The 27,538-nt window shown below is 46.3% G+C and overlaps 1 long non-coding RNA gene across 3 annotated transcripts in view; it reads right to left on the bottom strand.

The window, feature by feature from the left end:
- Positions 1-829: 829 nt before the first annotated feature.
- LOC129385708 (uncharacterized) overlaps positions 830-27,538 on the bottom strand; it is a 105,665-nt gene continuing 78,956 nt past the window's right edge. For all 3 annotated transcript variants that reach the window (XR_011895729.1, XR_011895730.1, XR_008613225.1), the window contains 3 exons: positions 16,696-16,865; positions 12,760-12,934; positions 830-937 (listed from right to left, as the gene is read on the bottom strand). This is a non-coding gene — a long non-coding RNA (uncharacterized lncRNA). The remainder of the gene's footprint in view (positions 938-12,759; positions 12,935-16,695; positions 16,866-27,538) is intronic.

Below are 27,538 nucleotides of genomic sequence, written 5' to 3'. Positions count from 1 at the left end.
CATTTAGCGGAAAATCTAGTGGTTCATATGATCAGAATCCCGAGCATGTCGAAAGTGAATGTTCAGATTTCATTTGGTTGCACTTGGCAATAGCGCAGTTTGAAACCACACCGCCGTTATATGCATGATCATGTACACAGACCACTATATTGCATAAAAGCATATGCTACAAAATATATCTGGCTTGTGAAGTAGAATAAGCTGTTCTCGACCACTTCTTTAGTTTCAACTTGTGCACCACAATGGGAACATTATGAGAGGCTCCATTCTCAATTCTTTGTGGGATGTCGCGCGAGCTGACATTTCCTACGTTCCTTAGACCCCAAAGGAAATGTTCGCAAGAGAGCTACTCACATCAAACGTCAGCCGCAGCGAATAAACTCGTCGATGACGCATGTTTCCTGGTTAAGAAATAAAGGGATGACCAGGAAAATGAGAACATGGAAACAAATTTGCCGTGCGGCAGTAGAGTATGTGCACGGAGAAAAAATAAGGCAGGGAAGTGAAAAGAAATGTTGCGCATGCACGCAAACTTCATTTTACTTGACACAAGAATTACGCCTTTATTGTAGACATACATTATGTTAAACACGCACTTGTTTATGAAATCATTTTGCGATGTGTATTCGTTGTCAATTTCGTAGAAAGTGTTTTCTGCAGGAATGCACTGTGACAGAAATGAAGGTTATGCTTGTATGAAGCAATATCATCCATTGAATGATAATGAATACGTATGATTATGTCGTAGCCACCTTCTTTTATGATCCACAGAAACTTTCACAAAATGAAGTGAACTTTGCCATAAAGAACGTACTAGACACATGGCAACTTATCACTATTAATTGGACTGTTTTATTATTCCCCATAATAAGATGTACCAGCTTTCTACTGGGAAATTAGGCACTTTTCCATTTGCAGAAGCCTTTTTTGCACGTTCCTGAAATGAAAAAACATCCAGCTTTATCTTTTATCATAACTATTTCCAATAGTCGAGATCTCTCGCAGGATTCCCTTACTTAGAGCACTGAAATATCCTACCGAGTATTATCGCCCAGCAAAGCAATGGGTAGTTAACTACAAGCATGCCGAAAAATGAAACAAAATATTAGCCTATCATTGTTCTCTAACAAGAGAAGATCTAGGAAAAAATTAGACGCGCATAAAGTAAAAAAATTAAATTATGGGGTTTTACGTGCCAAAACCACTTCCTGATTATGAGGCACGCCGTAGCGGAGGACTCCGGAAATTTAGACCACCTGGGGTTCCTTAAGGTGCACCTAAATCTAAGTACACAGGCGTTTTCGCATTTCGCGCCCATCGAAATGCGGCCGCAGTGGCCGGGATTCGATCCCGCTACCTCGTGCTCAGCAGCCTAACACCATAGCCACTGAGCAACCACGGCGGGTGCGCATAAAGTAGAAAGTGACGAAAGCAAAAGTGATATTTTGTGATATGATATGAATGAATGAAATTAACTTTCGTTTCAGAAACTGTGTTCCCTAGCTCGGGGACACCCTAATTGGTAGGGTCTATCATTGTATGAATCTTCTGGCAGTGATCACCTCCCGGGCTCTGGCGTCAAGTCGTTGGTCGTCGTGTTAAGTGGTGAGACCCTAGCCTCCCACGTCTCAGCGAGGAGCTTGAGATGTGGGTTGTTAGAGACTGGGCATCAGCGTCTTGATGCCAGAGGTACTAGATTAGCAGACGGGCCAGGGTGCCTGGCACGTCCTAGATTGAGAAGTTGTAGGTGTGAAGCATCATACGGTTACGATGCATGAGGATGCTATGAAAGTAGATGTTGCTCAGGTGTCTTCTGAATTCAGCGCTTTCCTATAGGGTCAGCTCGAGGTAATGTGGTGGATATACCTAACGTCGCAGTCGGTAATGTTGGAGGATAAAGTCCTACGTGCGTGGTACGGTAGCCGCGTCCTCTGCGGCGCTGGGCTGCCGGGAGTATCGCGAGGCGGTGACAGAGACGTGACCACGTGCCGCGGCGGGAGCCGCTTTGTCTAACTCGAGCTCCTCGCACTCTGGGCGTATAGCACACGAGAAAAATGAGCTGTGCTTCTACCCGTCATCTTTGTTGTGGCGCCATCCGCAGTCGTGGTGTAAATCATGTATATAAATATCTTTGAAATCTTCCCGTAACAAGGCATTAATTGAAAAGCGGGACATACCAAGTTAATTGATACGTTGAGAGCCAAAGCGTCCTTGAGGAACCCGGGTGACGTGGGTTTGATTAGGCCTATCATCGCATAATTTCAAAGGGCCTCTTCATTGCAGAGTGGCATATTCTCAGTGACACATGCCTAGATACCCAAGTTGGCGTCAAAGGTGTTCATTGAAAGGCGACACACACCTATGGGCACCTGCCCAGTGCTTGAAGTTCAAATAAAGGAGTTCCGTTGAAGGCCAGCACAGACCCAGTGAGACAGACCCAGCGCATCAAGTCGGGGTCACTTTTCCACAGCAGCATCTACCTAGTCCGACTCACCGACGCTGCCGCCACGACTCAAGGTCTGGCTGCCGCCTCAGGAAGGGGGCTTCGCTTGGGCTAGTTTCCGGCCCCATGCTTCCCTTGACCCCAGCAAGGACATTTATTAAACTTTTGTCTCTAGCTCTACCCAGACCCGCATCTACGGTGGTCCACGTCAGCGTAAAATTCGTTGAAGGGTAGCACACATGTACACATTGTCCCAGGCGAAGTAACCCGAGTTAGTCCGACGGTTGAGTTCGAACAATGTTTCTTCAGCAGTTTCCCGATGCACTATCCACTCAACCATGGACTGCCCAGTGACCCAGGTGTGACATGTTAAGTGCGAGCGAAGACACGAACAAGCATGGTACGTCGGATGGTTGGGAGCAATAGACAATGACAGAGACGATGTGCAGTGTTACGAAAAAGAACAAAAACAAGCACCGATTGTCAAAGTACACGGACTGAAAATGCAGAAGGTGAAGAATGGAAAGGTGAGAGAGGGCCGTGAGAGTGTGGGAGATACGTCGGCGACTCGAAGAAGGCAGCTAGGATACGGAGGTGCAATCTGCACGGGTGCGTGGACCCGGGCCTGCGAGACCTGTACTTAGCCAGCTCTAGACTTCTTCGTACCAGGCTGCAGTCTGCGCTGCCGTAACAACTCTCCTGAAGCTAGGCAACGAGGCATGCAAGAGCCGGTTGCTGGGTGCCTATACATAGACCCTACGACTTCCAGTTGGTCGCGGCTTGTCTTCTGTGCAACCTGAGACGTCCCGCTCTGACTGGTTCACGACCGCAAGTTAACACTAGAGTGAATCGTCATCTAAGCCGCCCCCTAACAGCCTTCTCACCTCCGACCATATTGCCTCCTTTGGTTCAGGCCCTCCTCATCTCGACCGCTCAAGGGCTAGTTTCGCAGCTAATTGGCGAACTCGGAGGGCACGTACGAAATTTTCCGCAGCGCAACTAGATCACGCAGCGCGTCCAGAAAGGAGCGCTGGAAAGGAGTCTGGTTGCCGCCTGACGCGTTTCTCAGCGTTCGCGCGCAGAGGCGCGCCATGCATTTGGGAGGCAAAGCCCAGGCTTCAAGGTGGCGGCTGTGCTACGTGGCGTCGAGTGTTCCTATGGGAACGCAAAAGGGGAGATACACTGCAGTCCACGCCTCATACGTAACTCGTTTCGACGGAGGCAATGCGCTGTGCCATTATATTGATTCAATGATAACAGACCAGCATCGCCACTTATCGCGACATGGGTTCGGCCGCATCGTTTTTATCTGTGATTAGTAACTAAGCCGACAGTCGCTGGTGACCTGAACTCCAAGAAGACCTGCAATGGATCAGCAGGAGACCACAGAAGGCAGCAAATCCGTCCTTCCCACATGTGAAGTCGATTGCGTACCTCCTGCGACTGTGATAAGAGCAACAGCTAAATTCACAGTACGGCCGTTGTGAACGCCGATCCGGCATTACGACTTATTCAAGCTGAGAGCAAGGTGCGCATGAGTCGCATCACCTCGGAAGTTCGCAAGTATGAGCTCCTCCTTGAAGCACTACCAGCAATTGCATAGGCCGACGTACGTGACATTCTCATACTGCTTCTGGGGGAAACTCTATACACAGCAATCAAATGGGCTCTTCTTCACCGCCTCGTCCCGCCTACACATCGCCGTATCGGCAGCTAATTATTACAGGGGAAATCGATGACAGACGTCGAACCCATATTCTGCGCCACTTTCAGCGCCTGATTGGCGGCACTGCAGATTCTCTCGACATGGCCGTGCTACGTGAGTTCTTCCTGCAGCGTCTTCCGATCAAAGTTTCATTGCCTCTCGTCGCAGTTCATATAAGTTCGCTATAGGGACTCGTCAGACTGGCCGACGACATGATGGACATTATGCCGGCAGCCATATACGCTGCCCGCATACCTCCGGTTTCTAAGGTCTACTTCCTCCGTAAAACAGTAAGAACTCTCGCGTCTCAAGTAGGGGAATTGCGCCAAGAATTTCGAGGCACTCTCAACTCTAGCCAATGATTCTGTCCATCTCATCAGCCTCTCACGGCACGTTCCACACGTCGATCGCTTCCGCAAGTTTCACGAAGTTTTTTGTCGCAGAGCCTGTGTTATTACCACCGCCATTTTAATGCTGCCACTCGTCGATGTGCGTGCCCCTATTCGTGGCGCGCTGTGAAAGGCGGCAGTCGGTTGTGAGAACTAATGGCGTCGGCCACGGCCATTACGCAAGCTTGAGTTTCTGCATCACCAGCCGCAACACCGGTTAGCGCTGGCTTCGTGACACCAGTGCAGAAATCAGCGTTTGCCGTGCGTCGCAAAGTGATCGGCGCCTCTACTCATGGTGATCCTTCTTCAGGCTGTTCAACCTTCGGTCATCGCAACCTATGCCCAGAAGTCTCTAACTGTTTAGCTCTGCTTGAGAAAACAGCTTCAATAGCCATTTGAATGCAGATATTCACTATGTAACCTTAGGATGCCATTTCTTGAAGCATTTGCACTTGCTCAATAACATTATCAATAACATTACCGCTCTGATGGTGGATGATTTTCTGTCGGCCGCCATGGCTCTAAACCCGTTTTTGTAATATCACCTACCTCAGCGTACAAGGCTCTTCCCGCCAAGTTTTCAGCAATCACTACAAAGGCTTCGATGAAAAAGCCTCCTAGGCACATCGTGATGCATTGTGTTGCCTGTGCACTATAGCCTGCGGCGACTGGGCCGTGATAAGCTCCGTCATAGAATTGATGTTCCAGCTAAAAATCATTATCGCCAACAATTCTCAGTCATTTATCGGTCATGAATCTCGCGGTCGCCGGCCCTCGCCATGGTGCCTGAAAACAACGATTGGTGGTCCTGTGGTGACAACTGCGCGCCGAATGCCCTCGCTGTCTTTGACCGCAACCCTCTGAACTATATTCAGGACTGCGCTGCCTTTTTACTTGGGAACACATTATATTCGGAGATAGATCTCTGGAATGTTTTTCACCAGTTCTCTCTAGAACCAACAAATCTCGTAAAACGTTCTGTGACCACGCCGTTTGGTTTCTTCAATTTTCACGTATGCCTTTTGGTTTGCGCAACGCGGCCCAAACATTCCATCGCTTCATAGATGAATTCGAGAAGAATTTTATGGTTTTGTGTTACCTGTATGCTTTATGGTGGACATTTTTAGTGACCGTGCAAGCCGCTTTTAAGTAGCCTTATGATGCATTGGTCCCTATCTCTTTTTTTCCCAGAATATGCGCCGCACAGAGTGCCGACATAGTACTTTCGAACTGGAGCTGGTCACTACCCACCTTGCTGCGAAGTACTTGGGGGTGTGCGCTACGAAGACGCGGACTAAAAGAGGAACATGTACGACGGACTCTTTTAGTCCGCGTCTTCGTAGCGCTCTTTTCTTCAAGTATGCAAAACCAACTCGCCCACATCAAGCTTCTACTACTTGAGAGAGTCGGTCAAAGGTCGAGTATTTTGTCATCTTTACTGACCACAATCCTCTCACTTCCACCATGCATTCCTTCCCCGCCAAAGAGTGTCTTCGAGACTTCCGTCATGCTTCCCCCGCGGATTTCAAAACTGACATGCGTTATGTCAAAGGCAACTTGAACAGTGGAGCTGATCCTTTTCAGCCGAATCGGCACCAATGCCAGGACATGTCTGGCTGATCGCCCGTGTCCTCGTTCGAGATGTCACGAGTATCCCACCCCAGCTTCCACCTATCCAGTTTCATACACAACTCCGTCTGAAGCAGGTCCTCTTCCCCAGCCATGATGTCACGATCTTCGAGATATCAGTTAGCCGTACTAGCATATATATGTCTTCTCTTCGTCGTCTTACTGTTTTTGACTCAATCCACTAGATCTGCCATCACGGCGTACATGCCATGCGAGACCTTATCACCAGCGCTACGTCTGGCCTCGTGTACGCTTCGATGTGCGTGACTAGGTTCCAGCTCGCACAGCCTCCCAGAGTTTCAATATCCAACGACACACCAAGCCTCCATGGGGACAACATCGCGTCCCGGAAGCCCGTTTCGAAAGCATTCATCTGGACATCTTCAGATATTTGTCACCATACCATGGCTTTGCGCACCTAGAGCGCTATAACGTAAAACTATTCCAAACTTTTCTATTCCAATTCTGCTATCAGCCCTCCACGATTGGTTAAAAACTTTTTTCGACCACCCCCACTTCACCTGTCTGTCACTTGACGTCACGAAAACTGCGACAGCTCCCCATCTGATATGATGTGTACATACTGATTATGCATGATTTGACAGAAAAAAGAAAAACAGTTATTTCTGATTCGACCCTTTTTTGCCATTAGCCCTCGGCTACTGGTAAAAAGTTTTCGGGCTGCACCCACTTCACCTGCCTGTCACGCGACGTCACAAAACCGCACAAACTCACCGCGTCAAAGTGACGTGTACGCGATAAAGATGCATTAATATGCCGAACAAAACTGAATTTTCTTCGGAATAGCAGCAGGCTGCCCCGTTCCGAAAGGAATAAAAGACTGCTGCCGCCGATCGCTGAGACGCTGGCTACTCGCAACTGCCGGCGAGCATGGGTGTACTTGCGTATAATAAAACTTCTTGCGTGGCCGTGTAACGTTTTCGAGCACTTTCGGCACGTTTACCACCTCATTCTGTCAACTCTTCTTTGCTGAGGGTCAGTTTTAGCGTCATTCTTAAGCTTGCGTTGCATGCCCCCGCGATTTTCGACCAGCCACCACAAGCTAAGTAAGGGAAAGCCGACCAATCGCAGACGCCGGCACCACCCTCTTCATCCGGTTATCGATTTTCAGTGCACTGGCTCTGCCCCAGTGGATCCCTCTCCACTTGAGCGTTCTCCTCGCCTCTTGTCAGCCAATTAGATACGACAAGCCGCTCAGTGTAGGCAATGTTATTCGTTTTTCAAGCAAACAAAAGTGACCTGCTATGAACGAGGAGAGTGTTTGATTGGTCTGTACAGACAACCTTGTGTGTGACCGCCCGGTGCTTGCGTCGGTGGTTACGCAAATTTGACGTCAGGAGATTGGAATAGAAACATATTGGAATAGTTTGACGTTATAGGGCCCCTACTTAGGTGTATTGACCGATAGCCTGAAGCGACTGTGATGCCTGACATCGCGCTGTGCGCAGTTGCCCCTATCTTCCTGACAACCTAGATCAGCCGTGTTAGGGCCCCTTCGACGGTGACTGCGGCAGACAGTTGGAGTCAACCCTTGTGACACCCCTTACATCACTTCTGCGTTTTGTGCACACTCCAATAAGTGTGTATTACCCGGCACCCAAAGGCATCGTCCAGAGGGTGCACTGGCAGTTGGAAAGCAGCGTCTGCTGCTCAAGCTTAAGCTGATGATTGGACTTCACACCTGCGAATTGTGCTGCTTGGCTTTCACTATTACGCTTGACCAGAGCTTTCCCGCCCAGTAGCCGAGATGGTTTACGGCTGTGCCCAAGGCTTCACGAGTGATCGTCCTCGTCGCCCGTCCCACGCCACCCGTTCCTGATCCAGCTTCTTTCGTCCAGCATCTGCAGATTTTCATTTAAACCTTGCGTCCTGCGCCAGCACGTTCTCACATAACTCCACGTGAAGTTTTTCTGCCCGAAAGCCGACCAACATGCTGTCATATTCTCGTGCGTATTGACTCGCCTCGTCGTCCTCTTCAACCTCGTTCCAACAGCCCCTTCCCAGTCATGAAGGGTTAACAACACCACTTCACTATAGTGCGCAATGGGCACCTGCCCAGCCGAATGACTTTTCAAGTTACCATGGCTACTTGCTTGCTTCCTTGCTTCTCACTTGTCTACAGGGGGGTCCACCTGTGACGCATCTTCTTCAAGCATGTCTCTGCTCAATCACGTAAACTAGTGTGAAGATAAGCCTACAAGAAGGAGGTAGACAAATGGACAGCAGGTGGATCCACAGCTGGCTCTCTCACAACTGTTGAAATCAAACTTCGATGTTTTTAACTGTGGTTAGTAGGCCAAACATACGAACACAGCCCCCGGGAAGTGCGTGAAGTACCTTATGAATGCTAATGAAATAATAGGGTGAGTACTGCCGAGACTAGCATTTTTAGGATAGCTTACACGCTTCCTGCTAGTTTTTCATTGTTTTAACCGTTTTCTCCGACGCAAGTAAATCTCGGTCTCTGTGTAATCTATGGTCTAATGGGTAGGACATGTGAATTGTGCTCCGGGCTCAATATTTTTTTGTGCCGTTACTGCAGTGCACAGCAGGAGGATTCTTTTTAAAGTTCGGTGCCTCCCAGGTGCAGATAAGGCGTTATTCTGTGGCAAGCGTAAGTGAGATCTAGTCATCCTCACCTGTGATTCCCCAATACAGGCTCGCGCGTTTTATTTAATTAACCTACTGCAGGCTTTGAAAGCGATAAGATGAAAAGGTGCTCCAGGGAAACAATAAATTGTTTAAAATATAAAAAATTTTAACAACACACTCTCATTTCATCCCAAATTTTCTTTTTATCTCCAAAGAAATACTATAAAATTTTCAAACTATTCAAAATAGGTTTAGCCTGAAGCTTAATATTTTTTAAAGATCAACATAACGTAAAATGTATCTCTTAGAACGATAAATGAAAATTACATTTAAATTCTAGCTTGGGCCTGTGCCCCTATGTGGCATCTTTGATGTAGAGAATGGGTTTCCTTAAATCTAAATTTTTAATTATTAATTTAGCTTAGTTTGCCCCTGACTACGATCAAGCGCAAATAATAGGCCTATAATGGCAGCTTAGGTGACTGTCGAGGAATGTTATTGAGGAAATTTTTAGTGTCGGTTCATTTTTGAGAGCAGAATGATCCAGAAAACATTGTGCGGATTCATCTCATTGTGACAATCAATGGTATGATAATTAATGTGCTTGCAGATAGCTAGCTAGCATTGTTATGAGTTTTAGGTGCTTCTGACGCTCTTTTTCCATCACCGCCGTCCGGTGAGCCCTTGCTCGTGCTTTCGGCCCAGATGCTGGTCATGTGCTTGGTACCTCAATGCTGCATAATTCTCGCTCTCAGCCTCATGTTTCTGTGCGTAGAAGCGCTCTCGCTGAGCTCTTTGCTTCGTGTCATATTTACGCCTCGCTGGCTCGGCGTTCTTCTTCAGTGGTTCTACCGCAGCAACACCAGCGTATCGCCTCAGAGCGCTGAGGTAAACTCAGGGGGCCACACCTGCTTACGATGAGACAATTGAGGTTATGTCCCATTACATACGGAATCATCAGTGACAAGGTGGGCTCTTATAAATCCCTACTCTTCATGTCATCTATTACTGCGTATTTGGTGTATTGGAAACATTTGTGTGCACCCGTCCTCCCTTATATGTAAATTCTTCTTATGCAAGGCAAGGCACGTGCCAATTGCAACAGGCTCTGCAGTGTCTACTCACAAATTTGCTTTGCGATGCACGCGCCCAACATTCAAAGTACTGTTTAGTGCGATAGAAATATGCATGCGATCGTGGCCTTTTGTTAGCACATTAGGCCCTTGACGTTGGAGACAATGGCCCTGATGACGTAAAACTATTCTAATCTGTCTTTATTCCAATCTCCTCGCGTCCTATTTGCGTAACCAGCGACGGAAGCATCGGCAGGTAATCCGCAGCGTTGTTAGAAAAGTCCAATATAACGCGGTCCTCGTTTATATTAGGTCATTTTTTTTGGCTTTCGAAGCGAATAGTATTGCCTATATTGAGCACTTCTTTCTTATCTAATTGGTTAACACGAGGCTAGGCGCACGCTAAAGGGGAGAGGGTTTCGATGGGGCCGCCACAGTGCGCTGAAAATATTTCACTTGATGTAGAGGGTAGTGACGGCGTCTGCGAGTGGCTCGCTTACCCTTACTTACCGTGCGGTGGGTTGTCGAAAATCGCGGTGGCGTGCAATGGAAGCTTAAAGCTACTGCTAAAATGGATTCTCAGGAAAGAAGAGTTCGTTGATTGATTGATGTTTCATCTTTAGTGGTGCAAGGGCCAGGCGTGGCCAAAGAGTGCCATACTAGTGTTAATGAGTTCGTAGTGGTCTTATGGGTTCTGTGAATCTAATGTGACGGGGCTGTAAAGGTGCCTAAAGAGTTGGTGTAAATTACGTACAATCTATGCGTAATAATATTATGGCAATGATTAATGACGTGTACTATGAGCACTAAAGTGCATTGGGAAACAATGATGCAATATACAAAATATTCGAGATGCTAAAATTGCCTAGAGCACTACTGCCTTGCCAGATCCCTTGAAACACAAGAGCCTAGAGGCACGTGCTATGCGAAATAACTATCACAGCGGCATCCTCTGAAGAGAGGAGGCGCTACAAACGCATGGGGCTAATAACATATAACAGAACATCTTACAGGGACCGCAGGACCGCGTTGGTATCAAAGAGCGGTTCTGCGCGGAGTAACATTACAGGATGATGTACTGCCTGCATGCGAAGGGAAAATGTTTCGTTCTCTCATATTCGGCTTCCCGACACTCCAGGAGGACACGGAAGACGGTCAGCCTCTACCCGCATTTACCACATGTTGGAGGCTCATTTTCAGTGAGTAAAACGCTATGGGTGGCAAATGTGTGCCCTATTCTTAGACGACAGAATAGGACATCTGTTCGGCGTGATTTTGTTGCAGATGGCCAGAAACCTAATCGTGGCTTTATTTCGTGCAGCTTCATATTTGTTTCCACGTCCCACAAGTGTTGCCAGTAGTTTCGCAGTTTCCTTCGTAACAAGGCTTGACATCTGTGACAGGGACTGAAGCGGTAGGGTTAACAGCATGCGATGCAATTGATGTTGCCATCTGGTCGAAAGAAGAGTTGGCAGAGCGACGTCGTAAACGTGCCGAAAGTGCTATAAAACATTACACGGCCACGCAAGAACCTTTATTAGAGGCAAATAAACCCATACTCCCGGCAGGTGCGAGTAGCCAGCGCCTGAGAAATCGGCGGCAGCCATCTTTTATTCCTTTCGGAACGGGCCAGCCTGCGGCTATTCAGAAAAAAATGTAGTTTCGTTCGGCATATTAGTGCATCTATTAGCGCGTACACGCCACTTTGACGCCATGAGTTTTTGCGCTTTTGTGACGTTGCGTGAAAAGCAGGCGAAGTGGGTGCAGCCCAAAAACTTTTGACCAAAAGCAGAGGGTTATTGGCAAAAAGGCGTCGAACGAGAAGTAACTATTTTTCTTTTGTTTGGTCCCATCATGCATAATCAGTGTGTACACGTCACAAGAGATGGGGTGCTATCGTGGTTTTCGTGACGTATTATGACAGACAGGCGAAGTGGGGTGGCCCGCAATTTTTTTGACCAATTGTGGTGGGCTGATGGCAGAATTGGAATAGAAAAGTTTCGCAATGGCTTTACGTTATAGCGCCCAATGATTTGATTCCACTGGCGCTCATGCATTTTTTTTTTTCTTTTAAAGAGGTCCGACAAGAGATGAGAGAAAAAAATCCTACCTAACTACCGATCTCCTAGAAATAGCATGGAATAAAGCTAAATTTCCTTCACAATAAAATCAAACGGGAAACTGCCACTTTAACAGCAGGGGAGCTTACCGGCTAACCTAGAAACTCTCGACTTCTGCCTCAGCTGGGGCCATCAAGCACCTTTCTTTTCCTGCGTTCTACCCTACTGGAGCCGTAGGAAAGTCGTACGTCTACATCGCCAGCCGCCACTTCCATTTCTTTTACTTCTCTTCGAGCGCACAGTACAACTGGCGCTATGGAGCGTTGAAAGCACGGCCTCTTATGTACACGCATTTGTTCGTTTGACCTCGACTATCTGGATAGAAACGTGGCCCCCTCGAAAGAAACAAAATTACAGTTGTAGACACGCCGCGCAACCACTTGATACATTATAGCAAAATTGTCCCCCCCCCCCCCCCCCCTCCGCCTGATCTAGAAGCCGCGCTTGTCTGTTTGCAATGCCCAAACGTTGTGAGGGGCGAGTGGACAAGCTATCGGCAGAAATTTAGAAACTATATTTAGCATGTATGCTGACACGGTAAAATTCTCATATTCAGGCTTCTATTTTGAAACATTATAAGAATATTCCTCTATCTATATCAAACTCTTAGATCCCTTTAAGTACCTTCTGCTAATCAGAAAAATTTGGCTGCACATATTCATTTATTGCATCAGAATATTGAGTTCAGCCATGAGCTGCTTCCTAACTAGTCATAATCCTATACTCTATCCCAATTTGTTTCAAAGCAAGTTTCATAACGCGCAGAATTTCAAAGCATTTACGTTACCTTCGCCCTGCCTACAGGGGCAGTACTTAGAATAGACTCCATTAGTAGCTTTCTTTTTGCACCAATGTCCTAGTTTTCCTTCATGCTGACAAGTCTGTGAACGGCCTCTCTTCAAGCAGCAGAGGTGCGGTTCGCATTGGGTCGTGTATTCGCACGTCTTGTGAAAGGTCTTAAGCTGCAATAAAGCAAAATTGTGGTTCTCAAAAAAAACATACATCTTCATGCCATGAAATAATAAAAATACAGCTTGCCGTTATTGCGCAAGCACCGAGACTTTTCAAGAAGGCACATTTTAATGATTTGACCAATGAAATACACTACTGCGGCACGTTGAACGAGAAATATGACAAGCATGGCGTGACCTCCTCTAAAGCGAGACACCTGGCTGTCGAACCATCATAACGGGAAGCGTGACGCTAGCACAGAGTTCAAGCCAGCGTTAGATCGGCCTGCTTTATTTACATGACGATGGTAAAGAACACAATAACTTAATCCGGCAGCAAGCTCTAAAGCTAGATTTTATATATTCAGTCCTTAATCGGTTCTGTCACTGTGACGGTCTTTTGTGTCGTCGTTCATCAGCCAAAATCCTCATTGTCAGGCTAACTCTCGACACAGCGCAAAGAAAAAAGGAATCCGAGGACACATAAGCACTTAACAGTTGTGAATGCTAAAGCGTTAATGTTCAATGGAAGACCGTTCAGCGGTTTTTAGGGTTTCGCGTTGCGATAAATGTACCATAGCAGGGCGTTCCGCGCCAGCTAACAAGCAGAAGTAGGGCTAATTGCGAACGCCGCATGCCACTGAGACGGCAACGAACTCTCCCCTCACGCAACACCTGGTGTGCAGTCTCGGCGTTACAGCTGCTGTGTCCCGGCCGGTATCTCGGCTCCGCCTTGAGGCACCTTCTTACGTTCCCGGAGGACTCGGGGCTTTCGTGTATATTGTGAAGGCGCCGCATGGCTACCGCAGACAGCGGTACCTGACGGTACCGAGCTCTGCAATGGACTCGACCTTCTCTCTCTTCTCTTCTTTTTTTCGTCTTTATGCCCCTCTCGCCTTCCCCAAGACGCTGAGTCGTGCTCCCTAAAAGGCTGCAGAAAATAGCGCGTCTTCCTGCTTACAATCACGTACTGTCGCAGAAGGTTTTCCTTTCGCCCGCTCTGCTCTGTCGAGGCGCCCTCGTTCCGTGGCGCCGCAGGCAATAGGAACTCTCGAAGCGAGCTCGTTACGTGGTGTCACCGGTTACGGGAATTGTGGTGCCCTTCCGGTGCAACAGGTGCCAGACGCCAGCTTTTAAACTCAATTAGTCGTCCGATGCTTTCGCCTCAGCAAAGCCTTGTTCACCGCCTATAATGGTATTCAAGGCCGTGCTCCTTATGTACTGCCTGTGTGGTAGCTGGACGCGATAATTACTGAAGCTTTAACAACGTTTGGTTCTAGGTCTCTTCTTCTTGTTTTGCGCTTTACGCGGACTCGATAATGTTGGCGCATATCATAGGTGGTCATATAGCACAATATTGTAACATGACTTGTAAACATAACAGGGCACCCTGCGCTAGGCAGCTGGTGTAGCCGTAAAAGTATTTAGGGGCGGGGAAATTGCGCCATTCTGACCATTTCATGCCACTTCTTGGATTGTCGGGTTATCCGCTTTCAGCCAGAGTAGCAACGGTCACGCCCCGGTCCACGACGCCCTAACAAAGCATAAACGCCGGCGTGGATGACAAACATCATGATATGGTATCTTATTCATGTTAGCAAAGGCTCATGACATATTCTTTGCGTTAAGCAGGCACAATATTCTGAGGTCGCAATTTCAGCAGAATTGATGCAACATGTCCGCAACTGGAGGGCCGTTTGGAATGTGTGGTAAAACTATAAAAGATGGCGCTACAATTTTTTTTTTTTGGTAGCGCCAGAACAGCACACTTCATAGGACGGCAGAACATGTTTACGCTGGTACGGATAGTTAGTAAGCTTCTGACAGCCATAGGAAAAAGGTTAATTTTGAGCAGTCATCAAACATTTCTGTTTAAACACTGTACGACTGCCCACATTAAAGCCAAGTTGACCGAAGTTCATGGAGACTCTGCATATAACTGAATACCATTTACTACAGGATATATAAATTCAAACGTGGCCGAACTTCTACGCAAGATGAATCACGTTATCGGTGTCCAGTGGAGGTTACCACGCCAGAAATGGTATAGACAATTCATAGAATTGTCATGGAAGACTGCCGAGTAAAGGTACGCAAGAAAGCTGAAGTTGTTAGCATCTCGGCAGCGAGTTCACAATATTCCTCATGAGAAATTGCAGATATAGAAGGTCTGTGCACGTTGGGTGCCGCGACTGCTGACGATTGAACAAAGGAACATGAGGGCAGACGTCTCGAGGCAGCGTTTAACGGTGCCTAATTGCAATCCGCAGGACATTTGACGTCGATTTGTGGCATTTGATGAGGCATGGATACATGATTACACTCCAGAGTCTAAGCAGCAGTTGAAGCGATGACCTTGGCCTGATGAAGCTGCTTCAAAAAAATGCAGAGACTGTTTGTTCAGCCGGAAAGCTCATGGTGGCTCTGGTTTGGTATTCACGAGAAATAATCTTTGTAGACTACTTAGAAAACAGCAAAACTATAACAGGAACATACACAACAGTCCTATATTAACTGAAGAAAGAATTGCGCACTAAACGACCTGGGTTAGTACGGAAAGAACTCCTTTTTCACCAAGACAATGCTCCGCCCCACAGATCACTTCTAGCAATGGTGAAATTGCACAAGTTAGACTTCGAGGTTGTGCCTCATCAACCCTATTCTTTGGATACGGCCCCATATGACGTTATTCTCTCGCCAACCCTGAACAATTGGCTGGGTGAAAAGCGATTTTCTTCTGATGAAGTGGTTATCTCATTGGTGACTGACTATTCCAAGGGTCTCGAGCCACGCTTTCTCTTCTGACGGGATAAAAAAATTGGAGCACCGCTGGAAGCAGTGTGTGGAGCTAGAAGGGAACTATGGTCAAAAATTAAAAAAAAATGCTTTTTGCAGACATGGCATCTTTACTTGCTTTATGCCACACTTATCAAACGACCCTCGCACTCCTGTGATGATCACTTTTCCTTTCCGAGAGCGGCCTGATCCGTGTCATATGGTGTGCATAGTAGTATGAATGATATTAGCAAACGTAGGGTAAATAAAATACATCCTAATCGTATAGCTACTATATTCTTCGGGACATTTTATGACATTACAATGGGATTAATCCCTTGTGTACATCTGATGAGGGTAGCGTAGCCAGGAGTGTTTGCACCACGACTAGTACAACATTTATGATTTACGCAAAAGAGGTCAGTAGAGTGCAAGCTGAAACACTTGCGCTTCACTTTGTTTTTTTAGATGTTCGCGCTAAGAAATTTTCCGGTAGCAACGAAAGGACAACATTGAAAACACCAACCTCTCGCGTTATGGTGCTGTAATTTCCTGTATGCCCTCGCATCCTGTGAAATTGCTCTGGTCTAAAATGCACGATTCCTAATTCGGTTCAGCGAAACTCTCTACAAGAACAGTGTGCTTAATACATGTATAAAAATGCATATACATAATGCTTGGGTTATGAAGTTTGCAGTTATGAATGTAAAGATTCTTTCTATTTGTTTCATGTTTCTGACGGGACCTTTCACATGTATCATTTCCCACGAGGAGGTAGTAGCTATCGTATATGCTTGCAAGCGTGAGTGAGAAAACGGGTAACAAACAAAGGAATATATATTACTCAAAATTCTAGTTTTGCGGAACAATCAGAAACATTTGAGTCAAATGATGTCGAGTAGAAGCTCGTTTGTTCTACTTCATTGCTTCGATACAAAGAGGCACAAAAATACTTATTGTGGCAGTTGTTGCGCACCACGTGTCAAGACACTACTTACTACAGCAGGAGATTGCATCGTGTGGCCTTCAGCGGTGATAGCTAATGTTGCTACAAATGACACGACACAGACAACCTGGAAGTTTAGAAAACGTGGATCCATGCGTCTTCTTCACACGGGCGATCGAATTGAATGCAAGCGAATGGCACGCTCAGCTTTATGTGGTGCTCCTGCGTATACAGAAAACACACGCAAGGTCATGCATATGATGTTCTTGGTTCCCACTTTTGTAGTTGGTATGAGGAAAAATAAAGTTGATCTGATTCTCTTGCAAGTCTCTGCGTTTAACACTTCTCAGTGGTACGCTTGAACAAAAATAAAATTTTTTATAGTTATTTGCTGCTGTCAAGTTATCGCGGCCTAGTCGGCAAATTTCAACACTGCACTTTAAGCAATATATCACTGCCTCTCTCTGACGCCTGGCTTTCCGCGAATTTACTCTGCCTTAATTGACGTCATTTCTTGTATAAAAACATTTCTTCGTCTGACGTGATAAGGCGCTTGCCACGGCCGCACCACTCGGCTGGTTGTTTTTGTCGCTGAGCGCATAATGTAAATCTAGTGACACGATAGCACTGGCAAATCCACCTGTGTGTTCTGAATGGTTTTTTTTTCTGCCTTAGGTACTCAGAGTGCATGTCATAAATAAAAAAAAAGATTGTTATTGAGCTTCTTACCTGGCAATATTTGGAATAGTAATGAGCAAAAATAGGTTGACTATACAGAAAGTATGCGGCTTTAAGTGCCACAGTGATGGGCTGATCTTAAGGCACGCCATAGTGCTGGACCACCGTGGAACTTTTAGCGTGCCCCCGATGCACGAAACACGAACGTTTCTGTCTTCCGCACCCACTGTAATGCCGCTGACGGCACCCCGACTGAGCCCGCGACGTCGTGTACGCCCTCGTGATTTCGACGCCATGTTTACTGAGCCGCCATAGTGACTGAAGTGAAATGGCAAAAATAAAGGAATGAAGGGCCAAAACAGCAAATTGCGATGATTTACTAGGGAACACCAGGCCGAGAACTCCACCTTTTGACTTTGATTGCATGTGAGCGGAAATTTGAGCTCCTACGTGTTTGCAATATGAATGCATCAGACGAAGAGAAGGACGAAGTGACCATCCGTTTTCTTGATTCCGAACTAGTGTTGACATTTTTTTCGATTTTCACATAATAATATTTGGGGCTATCTAATTTCACTCTAATATTTTGGGCTATCTCATTAGGGCGATTCCTCACAATAGGTATGCGCCATTTATTCGTAAGGCCCTGTAGGTGCAGTTACTTGGCGGACATTTTTGGTATTCCTTCACTATTATATTGAAAAAGAAATTGGAGTTATCAGTATAAGGGACGCTTATGTATAAATTAAACGTATTAGATTTCTCTTAAATAAACGGAAGCTTAAGCCGAAAGCAGATGCAAGAAGCCGGCTTTGCTCTTACGGTCTACGTAACTTTGCATTGCACGGTATATATGTAGATAATTATACTAAAGAAAAACATGGTACCGTTCTGCTTACCACTTCTTTTCACATAGCGCCGAATATTTATTTGACATACAATAGACACTTTACGTCCCTGTTGGCTAGATGTTTAGGAGCTATATTCACGATGACTGCCAATACGCGTTATAATGCCTAATTTTTATTTCAAGTGTGCTCTCTCAATGCAAAAAAAAAAAAAACTAGAATTATTATTGCGCCATTGACGATTCCAAAGAAGTGCGTTGCAGTTATCTTCTATGTGCACTGTTTAAGTGCAGTAAGGAAATGTGCCGTTTTCTGAGAGCGAAGTATTACCTGCAAAACCTTCTGTACTTATCTGACAGAGGCTGCTGGCTGGCTGGATGCTGCTTCTGTGTGCTGAATAGATCAACTTTAAAAAATAACGGAATTACGTGCCCGACGCTGGGACCGACACTCGCGCCTCTATCTGTACAGCCTGCTGCTCAAATCATTAAGCAACAATCGCATGTATGCTACTGTCGCGCCAATGCGAACTATTCAATTTTGAGAAGAGTGCCGCATGTTGACGACGACCATGATTTCATACTATGTCAGGTACCCACAACACAGCACTGGCCTCAACGCGCGGGGACTGCTTCGTCCTCCCACCCTACCTACGTGTAGGTTAAGAGGCGGGCACCCAAGCTCGGTGGAACAATAAAGTTTTCAATCAATAAATCAATGGCTAAGATGCATGTCATCATCATCATCATCATCATCATCATCATCATTAGCCCAGTTACGCCCACTAAAGGCAAAGGCGTCTCCCCTACTTCTCCAACTACCCCAATCATGCACTAATTTTGGCCATGCTATCCCTGCAAACTTCCTAATCTCACCCGCCCACCTAACTTCCTGCCGCCCTCTGCTACGCTTCTCCTCTCTTGGAATCCAGTCCGTAACCCTTAATGACCATAGGTTATCTTCCCTCCTCAATACGTGGCCTGTCCATGCCCATCTCTTTTCCTTGATTTCAACTAAGATGTCGATAACTCGCGTTTGTTCCCTCACCCAATCTGCTCTTTTCTTATCCCTTAACGTTACACCTATCATTATTCTTTCCGTAGCTCGTTGCGTCGTCCTCAATTTAAGTACAACCCTTTTCATAAGCATCCAGGTTTCTGCCCCGTACGTGAGTACTGGCAAGATACAGCTGTTATAAACTTTTCTCTTGAGGGATAATGGTAACCTGCTGTTCATGATCTGAGAATGCCTGCCAAACGCACCCCAGCCCATTCTTATTCTTCTGATTGTTTCACTCTCATGATCCGGATCGGCAGTCAATACCTGTCCTAAGTAGATGTATTCCCTTACCACTTCCAGTGCCTCCCTACCTATTGTAAACTGCTGTTCCCTTCCGAGACTGTTAAACATTACTTTAGTTTTCTGCAGATTTATTTTTAGACCCACCCTTCAGCTTTGCCTCTCCAGGTCAGCGAGCATGCATTGCAGTTGGTCCCCTGAGTTACTAAGCAAGGCAATATCATCAGCGAATCGCAAGTTACAAAGGTACTCTCCATTAACTCTCATCCCCAATTCTTCCAACTCCAGGTCTCTCATTACCTCCTGGAAACACGCTGTAAATAGCATTGGAGAGGTCGTATCTCCCTGCCTGACGCCTTTCTTTATGGGGATTTTGTTGCTCTCTTTATGAAGGACTACGGTGGCTGTGGAGCCGCTGTAGATATCTTTCAGTATTTCTACATACGGCTCGTCTACACCCTGATTTCGTAATGCCTCCATAACTGCTAAGGTTTTGATTGAATCGAACGCTTTCTTGTAATCAATGAAAGCTATATATAAGGGTTGTTTATATTCCGCATATTTTCTATCACCTGATTGATAGTGTGAATATGGTCTATTCTTGAGTAGCCTTTACGGAAGTTTGCCTGGTCCTTTGGTTGACAGAAGTCTAAGGTGTTCCTGATCCTATTTGCGTTTACCTTAGTAAATACTTTGTAGGCAACGGACAGTAAGCTGTTACCCAATTTTTCAAGTCTTTGGCATCCCCTTTCTTATGGATTAGGAATATGCTAGCTTTCTTCGAAGATTCTGGTACGCTCGAGGTCGTGAGGCATTGCGTATATAAGGTGGCCAGTTTTTCTAGAACACTCTGCCCGCCATCTTTCAAGAAATCTGCTGTTACCTGACCCTCTCCAGCTGCCTTCCCCTTTGCATAGCTCCCAAGGCGTTATTTACTTCTTCCGGCATTACTTGTGGGAGTTCAAATTACTCTAGATTACTCTCTCTTTTATTATCGTCGTGGGTGCCATTGGTACTATATAAATCTCTATAGAACTCCTCAGCCACTTGAACTATCTTATCCATATTAGTAATAATATTGCCGGCTTTGTCTCTTAACGCATACGTCTGATTTGTGCCTATTTCTAGTTTCTTCACTACTTTTAGGCTTCGTCTGTTCTTGAGAGCATGTTCAATTCAATCCACATTATACTTCCTTATGTCAGCTATCTTACGCTTGTTCATTAACTTGGGGAGTTCTGCCTGTTCTATTGTATCTGTATGGTTAAAGGCTGTCATACATTCGCGTTTCTTGATCAGATCTTTCGTCTCCGGCGATAGCTTACTGGTATCCTGTATACCGGAGTTACCACCGACTTCTTTTGCACACTCCTTAATGATACCCATAAGATTGTCGTTCATGGCTTCAACACCTGAGTTCAACACCTCTTCCTGAATTGAAGCCAAATACCCGTTCTGTACCTTGATCCGGAATTCCTCTATTTTACTTATTACCGCTAACTCATTGATCGACTTCTTATGTACCAGTTTCTTCCGTTACCTCCTCAAGTCTAGGCTAATTCGAGTTCTTATCATCCTATGGTTACTGCAGCACACCTTGCCGAGCACGTCCACATCTTGTATGATGCCAGGGTTAGCACAGGGTATAAGGTCTATTTTATGTCTAGTCTTGCCATTCGGGCTCCTCCACGTACACTTTCGGCTTTCCAGCTTGCAGAAGAAGGTGTTCATTATCCGCATATTATTCTGTTCTGCAAACTCTACTAATAACACTCCCCTGCTATTCCTAGACCCTGTGCCATATTCTCCCACTGAGTTATTTCCAGCCTGCTGCTTGCCTGCCGTTACATTGAGGTCGGCCATCAGTATAGTGTAGCTTGTTTTGACTATGCCCACCGCCGATTCCACGTATTCATAGAAGCTTTCGACTTCCTGGTCATCATGACTGGATGTAGGGGCGTAGACCTGTACGACCTTCAATATTTACCTGTTATTAAGTTTCACAACAAGACCATCCACCCTCTTGTTAATGCTATAGAGGTCTTGTACATTACCAGCTATATCCTTACTTATCAGGAATCCGACTCCTTGCTCTCGTCTCTCCGCTAAGCCCCAGTAGCACAGGACATGCCCGCTTTTTAGCACTGTAAATGCTTTATTTGTCCTTCTAACATCACTGAGCCCCATTTTATCCCATTTACCGCCCTCTAATTCCTCCAATAGCACTGGTAGACTAGCCTCACTAGATAACGTTCTAGCATTAAACGTTGCCAGGTTCAGATTCCAATGGCGGCCTGCTCGGACCCGGTATCCTTAGCACCCTCTGCTGCAACACAGGTCTGACCACCGCCGTGGTCAGTTGCTTCGCAGCCGCTGGGCCCTGAGGGCCGGGGTTTGATTGTTGTATTCATATAGGAGGTTGTGGCCAAGTACTGCACCAGGGTGGGAAATCCTGCTCTGGTGAGGGAGTGCGTTCCCGGTTCTGGTGACCGCGGACAGGCCGCATTCCAGGCCTGTTTATGCAATTTTATCAACACGCGGATTTTTTTTCCATCCGGTGGAAAACTGCATGCCAGCTGGATTCAAACCACGGTCCTCTTGCACGCGAGGCGCCGATACTCTACTTCTACGCCACCGCTGCACGTAGATCCATGTACTACAGCTTAAATAAAATAATAATAAATAAAGAAATACACGGCAGCAAGCAAGACTGGTTGCACTGCGTAGCTCGGGTTCGCGAAAGCGCATGCGCGTACTCCAGTTCCATTAACGCTGCACATGCCCCACTGAAATCGGCGTGATGATTACGAAGACAAGCACGCCCAAGAATGTGCACGACGTTTCCGCTTCAAGAGCAAAATTTTTTTTTAAATGCCAGTCCTAACCGAAGAGCGAAGCATTGACCACGGCGGCAAGGTTTATTGTTGATTGAACCGCTCAGGCGATGTTCTAACTATAGGTGAATGCGACATGTTGCCTCTATGAAGCACTCAAGACAACTCCTTGCGTTCAAAGAATAGTGCTATCGCAGCTGGTGTGCGCGAGCGAACGCTAGCTTCCGCAGTTCACCAGTGACATTGGAGGCGGTGCCCCTCAACGCTGCAAGACGCGAGACCGACGTGTAACCTTGAGCATTACTGAGCGCCCGTTCAATAAGGCCGTCGTAAAGAGCATTAATTCTCGTATCAGTTATCACTTCAGATTGGAAATCGTATTATAGCTTGAAAGTCTCAAGCATTTAGGATAAAGTCAGGGTTAGGCGAATATCCAAAGTTTCGAAACCGGATTGATTGTCGCGCACTTCTCGTATTCGCATTCCAAAATAATGTGTTACGAATTTTAGAATACTTATATCTAGCCAAATATTCCCAACATTCGGGTTTCCGTGTGTGCAACAAGCCATTGCAAGATATCAGAAGTGAGCAACCGAGGAACGTTTTCGAAGTGCAATGCGGGAACAGAATGGGTAATACAAACTTTACTTTCGGTTTCGCAGTGTAAGGCTATGTGACAACACTCCAATTATTTGCTTGCAGGCTTTTATTTCACGTATTTGGCAGTATAGTCATTGAGCAGATCTGCAAGCATTGCACCTTTCCTTGTAGCGGCCCGCATACCCAAGCAGATGTTTTCAGCTAGTTGGTGGTTGATATTCAAAGAAATTTGCGGTGGAAACAAGACAAAGAGATAAAAAATCATGGCAGCACGAGCGCCTGTCTTGACATTCTCTTCTGTGTCCTCGTCTAGTATGAGCCGTAATTTTCTTATAACAGGGCTGGTTGTCACGCCTTCACTGCACGCAAGTCCTTCACCATATTTTGTTGCTTTTTCCACTACTTCCTATCTTTTAAGGCAATCATATATTTAATGTTTTTGGGATGCGAGTCATACAACATTCACTTATATACAGAACGCTTAGTTTCAACTGGACTTTAATGATATGCACAGTGCATTGGTGCAGTTTCGTAATTTATAATTAAAGCTATTATGTTTAAAGCTCATCCTAATGTCCCCGATAGATACCTGCCTTTTTATCTTCAGTCAGTAGAACCGTTGTACATAAGTACACAAACATAAATATTCCTGCACAATATATTGGCGTCTGCGATGAGTATATAAATTTAGATATTCACTTTGATATTCCATAGTTACGATTCATTTTCAATTTGCATGTATAACATTTGGTATGCGCGTAATTCTTCATATTAGAAACGCTGTAAAGCAAATGTTTCACTCATGTTTCTCTATTTTGTGCGCTGCAGATCCAAGAATAAAAAGGAACAAAACACTCAAGACGATAAAACCTCGTCAATCAGACCCTCGCGTTTAAATTGTATGGATCTAACTAGCATATCAAGGCATCCATACGGAGCACAACACCAACAGTTACGCTGACGGCAAGCTTCCCCCTGGTGTATCTCTATAAGTGATATCAATACAAACGAAACAATGCGACATGGAGAAGGCACAACGTTGGCGTTGTGTTGGTGGCGGTGGTAATGTTGAAGCAGGCGGGGTTAGCCTGGCATACATAGCCGGCAATTGTTCCGCCTGATCCTCCTTCGAGTTGAGATCAGGGGTGTGTCACCAGGTGTCGATGAGCCCCGTGTCTCGCAAGAAGGCTATCAGCAGTCGTTGCGCTCTCTTCCTGAATGCCGCGGGCCCTCCGGGGAAAACAACGTCTTCAAAGGTCCTGTGCGTGAGACCGCTTTTTTGCAGGTTGTCGACCAACGCTTTTCTTTCTGTGTCAAACTGTGGGCATAGCCAAATGAAATGTTCGATGTCACCAATGTCACCACAGAAAACACTGAGTGGGGAAGCGCGAAGCCCAGTCTTGAATAACCAAGCTGGGGTGTATGCGGAGTCGGTCCTGATGCGGTATAGAAGCGTCGCTTGTTCGCGTGTAAATCCATGAGTCACACAGGATTCGTGTGGATTCTTGTGCATCTGTCTAAAGTGAAGGCGGATTGCATCCTTAGGGCTTTGAAAAGCTTTCGGAGCTTTCACTTTTGGGACACATGTCAGTGCTAGGCGTGCAAGGGCGTCAGCTTCCTCGTTTCCTTCAATTCCTACGTGTGATAGAATCCACTGAAACCTTATGTTAAATCCTTTGCTCGTTAGGTCGTCAATCAGTGCCAGAGACTGCCTTGTAAAGTTCTCTAGAGGTAGGCCCCGATGTAATCTTTGTAATGCTGACTTGGAATCCGTCAGCACCACGACATCTCGTGCAGAAAAGCCACGTAGTTTCCGCAAAGCCGCGGTGATTGCGGCGCTTTCTACTGTTGTAGAGGAAACGACGCGATCCAGTCGGCCAGACCATCACACATCAAGGGATGGTATGCAGAATGCCGCTGCACAGCTATCCGTTTGTGCGCACACCGAACCGTCTGTGTACACTTGTAGATGGCTTTGAAACACAGTGCTCAAGTGGTCCAGCACAACAAACTTGGCTTCGGCAGTTGAAATGGTGCGTTTCGTCGGTAGGTGGGGTACATTGAGGCTGCAGGTAACGTCCGGAAAAGACCATGGCGGGTCAAGGCGACTTCGTTTAGGCCATTCCAATCCTAAAAATCGGAAGGTGTTCAGCGCCGCATGGAAATGTGAGCGAGTTCTTGATCTTAGCCGCTGGAGAAGCGCCGTGCCTGCGCGTGACTCGCCCAGCCTTAATAGCTGCGTCAGCAAGGCCTGAGATGCCAAAAGGCGCAGTGGAAGAGACTCTGCCTCATTAGTGACTTTCTTGTTTGAAGCCGCCGTTGGAACTCCCACCGCCAAGCGAAGTCCCTTTCTGTTCACTGCCTCCAAGCGCTCGAATTGACTCGATGACGGTGATATCAGAGGGAGCAGATAGAGAATGCGGCTTGTTATCAGTGCAGCGTTCAGTTTAAGCATGGATATAGGATTGTTTCCCCAACGTACACCTGCCAATCGACGAAGTGCGTTGATTCTTTGCACTGATGCAGCCACAACACTTTCGACCGCACCACGCCCTAGTAGCTTGTTGTCGATGGTGACGCCCAGGAATCGAACATGAGTTGCACGAAGAATTGAATGCCCTCTGATATTCAGCGTCAGACGTGTTGACTTGCGTCTCACTCCCGGGAAAAGCATGAAGGCTGATTTTTCTGCTGATAAGGATAGGCCAAGCGTCGGTAAGTAGCGATCGATAGTGGAGATTGCGGCCTGGGCTATCCGGGCGAAACGTTTGTGTTGGTACTCCGAGATCCAAATGCAGATGTCATCTGCGTAGATGGACATTTTAACTGCCATCCGACCTACTTTCAGGGCATCTGGAAGGCTGGCCATGGCAACGTTAAAAAGCAAGGGGGATAGGACACTTCCTTGTGGGACGCCGAGGGAAATGCGTCGCTTGACACTCATTATACTTCCCAGCTTCACTTGTACACATCGATCACTGAGAAATTCACGGACGAATCGAAGAGCATTTCCCGAGACGCCCATGGCTCGGAGTCCGTTGATGATGCCTGTATGAAGCACACACCTGTATGCCTTGGCAACGTCCATAAAGATGGCGAGTGTGGAAAGGCCGTCTACGCGATGGTGCTCGATATGGCTTAGTAGATCCAAGACACTGTCCTGGGCACTCAACCGTGGACGAAATCCGGTCATACATGATGGCAGTCTATTTCCTTGCTCAAGATACCATGTTAACCTCGTACATATTAGTCTTTCCATCAACTTTGATACGCATGATGTTAGCGATACTGGCCGATATGAGGTGAGGTTTGCAGGATCCTTTCCGGACTTGAGCACTGGCACCACCCATGCTGTCTTCCACGCTTCTGGGATCTCTCCTGTGCTCCAGACGTGATTAAATATGTCCAGAAGTGCTCGTTTTAGTTCATATGGCAGATTTGTCAGCATCTGATTGCTGATCGAATCGGGACCCACAGCACAGCGTCTTCTTAATTTGCTAAGCGCCAAATCCAACTCACGAAAGGTGAACGGCGTATCCAAGGTATGGAATGCTTCAGACAACAGAGGGTTCGATACTCCTGCTGATCTGCCAGATGTGTATACGTCTGCAAAATCTTCTGCAAGGGTTTGCAAATCTTTTCCTTGCTTTAAAGCAAGTGCTTCGAATGGCCTGTGTAGGCGAATCTTTCCGGATAGGCTATTCATTACTCCCCATATCCTTGTCATGGTAATAAACGCCGATAAACTCTTACAGAAAGCAACCCATTGAACTCGTCTTAATGTTTTTGTGTGACGACGAATGACAGCGTTTATCCTGTTGTATTCAGTTTTCGCAGATGGATTTCCCGTTCTTCTCGTTAGTTTTCGCTCCGCTCTCCTACGCGGTATTGTGTCTTCTCAATGTTCCCTGAGAAATTAGTAGTTTTGTACGACAACCGGGACCTTACTGCTAAATATCATTCCGAAAAGAGAACACTTGCATTTGCATTTCACCATGTAGACTCTGATGAGTGCAACTATTGGTTGTTGAAACTGGTTTCATCAATCTAAAAGGTGATAATTAGTGATCACCCAATTCACACCTAATGAGTTGCTGAATTCTCGAGAGTAGGGGTGAGTTGCGTTTCCAATAAAATCTGTGTGCCGTTTGGATGTGCCACTTCGTTTTGGTTGCGGGAAGCGTGGTAGCCAGCTGAAACCGAGGTCAACCACGCTATTGTAACTGTTTTTACAAGATCTAATAAAGAATTGACGGATGTGACATTATTCGTTGCTAAAACAATGTCATGTGGTACCTTTAGATTTTAAGCTCAAAGCAGCTAACACTGCCACTGTCAGGCCTCAACAGAACAAAGAAGACACTATACAACGGGTTAACGTTCACAGACTGAGGTCTTAACGCGGTAAAAAACAAATGCTCTGGAAGAAACAAGCATCAAGGAGCCCATAAAAAAACTAAAAAGCCTGTTTGCCTAACATATCAAGGCGGTTGTATATATAATCAACGTGTTATTCAGAGAACCGTGATTACGCAGTTGCTTAGCAAAATGGGAACTGTCTTCAGGTGTGCGCGAGTAGTCAGTTCGTGGGGGTCGCAACGCTGCGTAGCAGGCTTTCAGATGTCCACGGAAGGGG

The sequence above is a fragment of the Dermacentor andersoni genome, chromosome 7 (genome assembly GCF_023375885.2).
Source record: "Dermacentor andersoni chromosome 7, qqDerAnde1_hic_scaffold, whole genome shotgun sequence".
Classification (NCBI taxonomy): Eukaryota; Metazoa; Arthropoda; class Arachnida; order Ixodida; family Ixodidae; genus Dermacentor; species Dermacentor andersoni.
The sequence above is the reverse complement of the archived record's forward strand: the minus strand, read 5'-3'. Positions and strand labels throughout refer to the sequence as shown.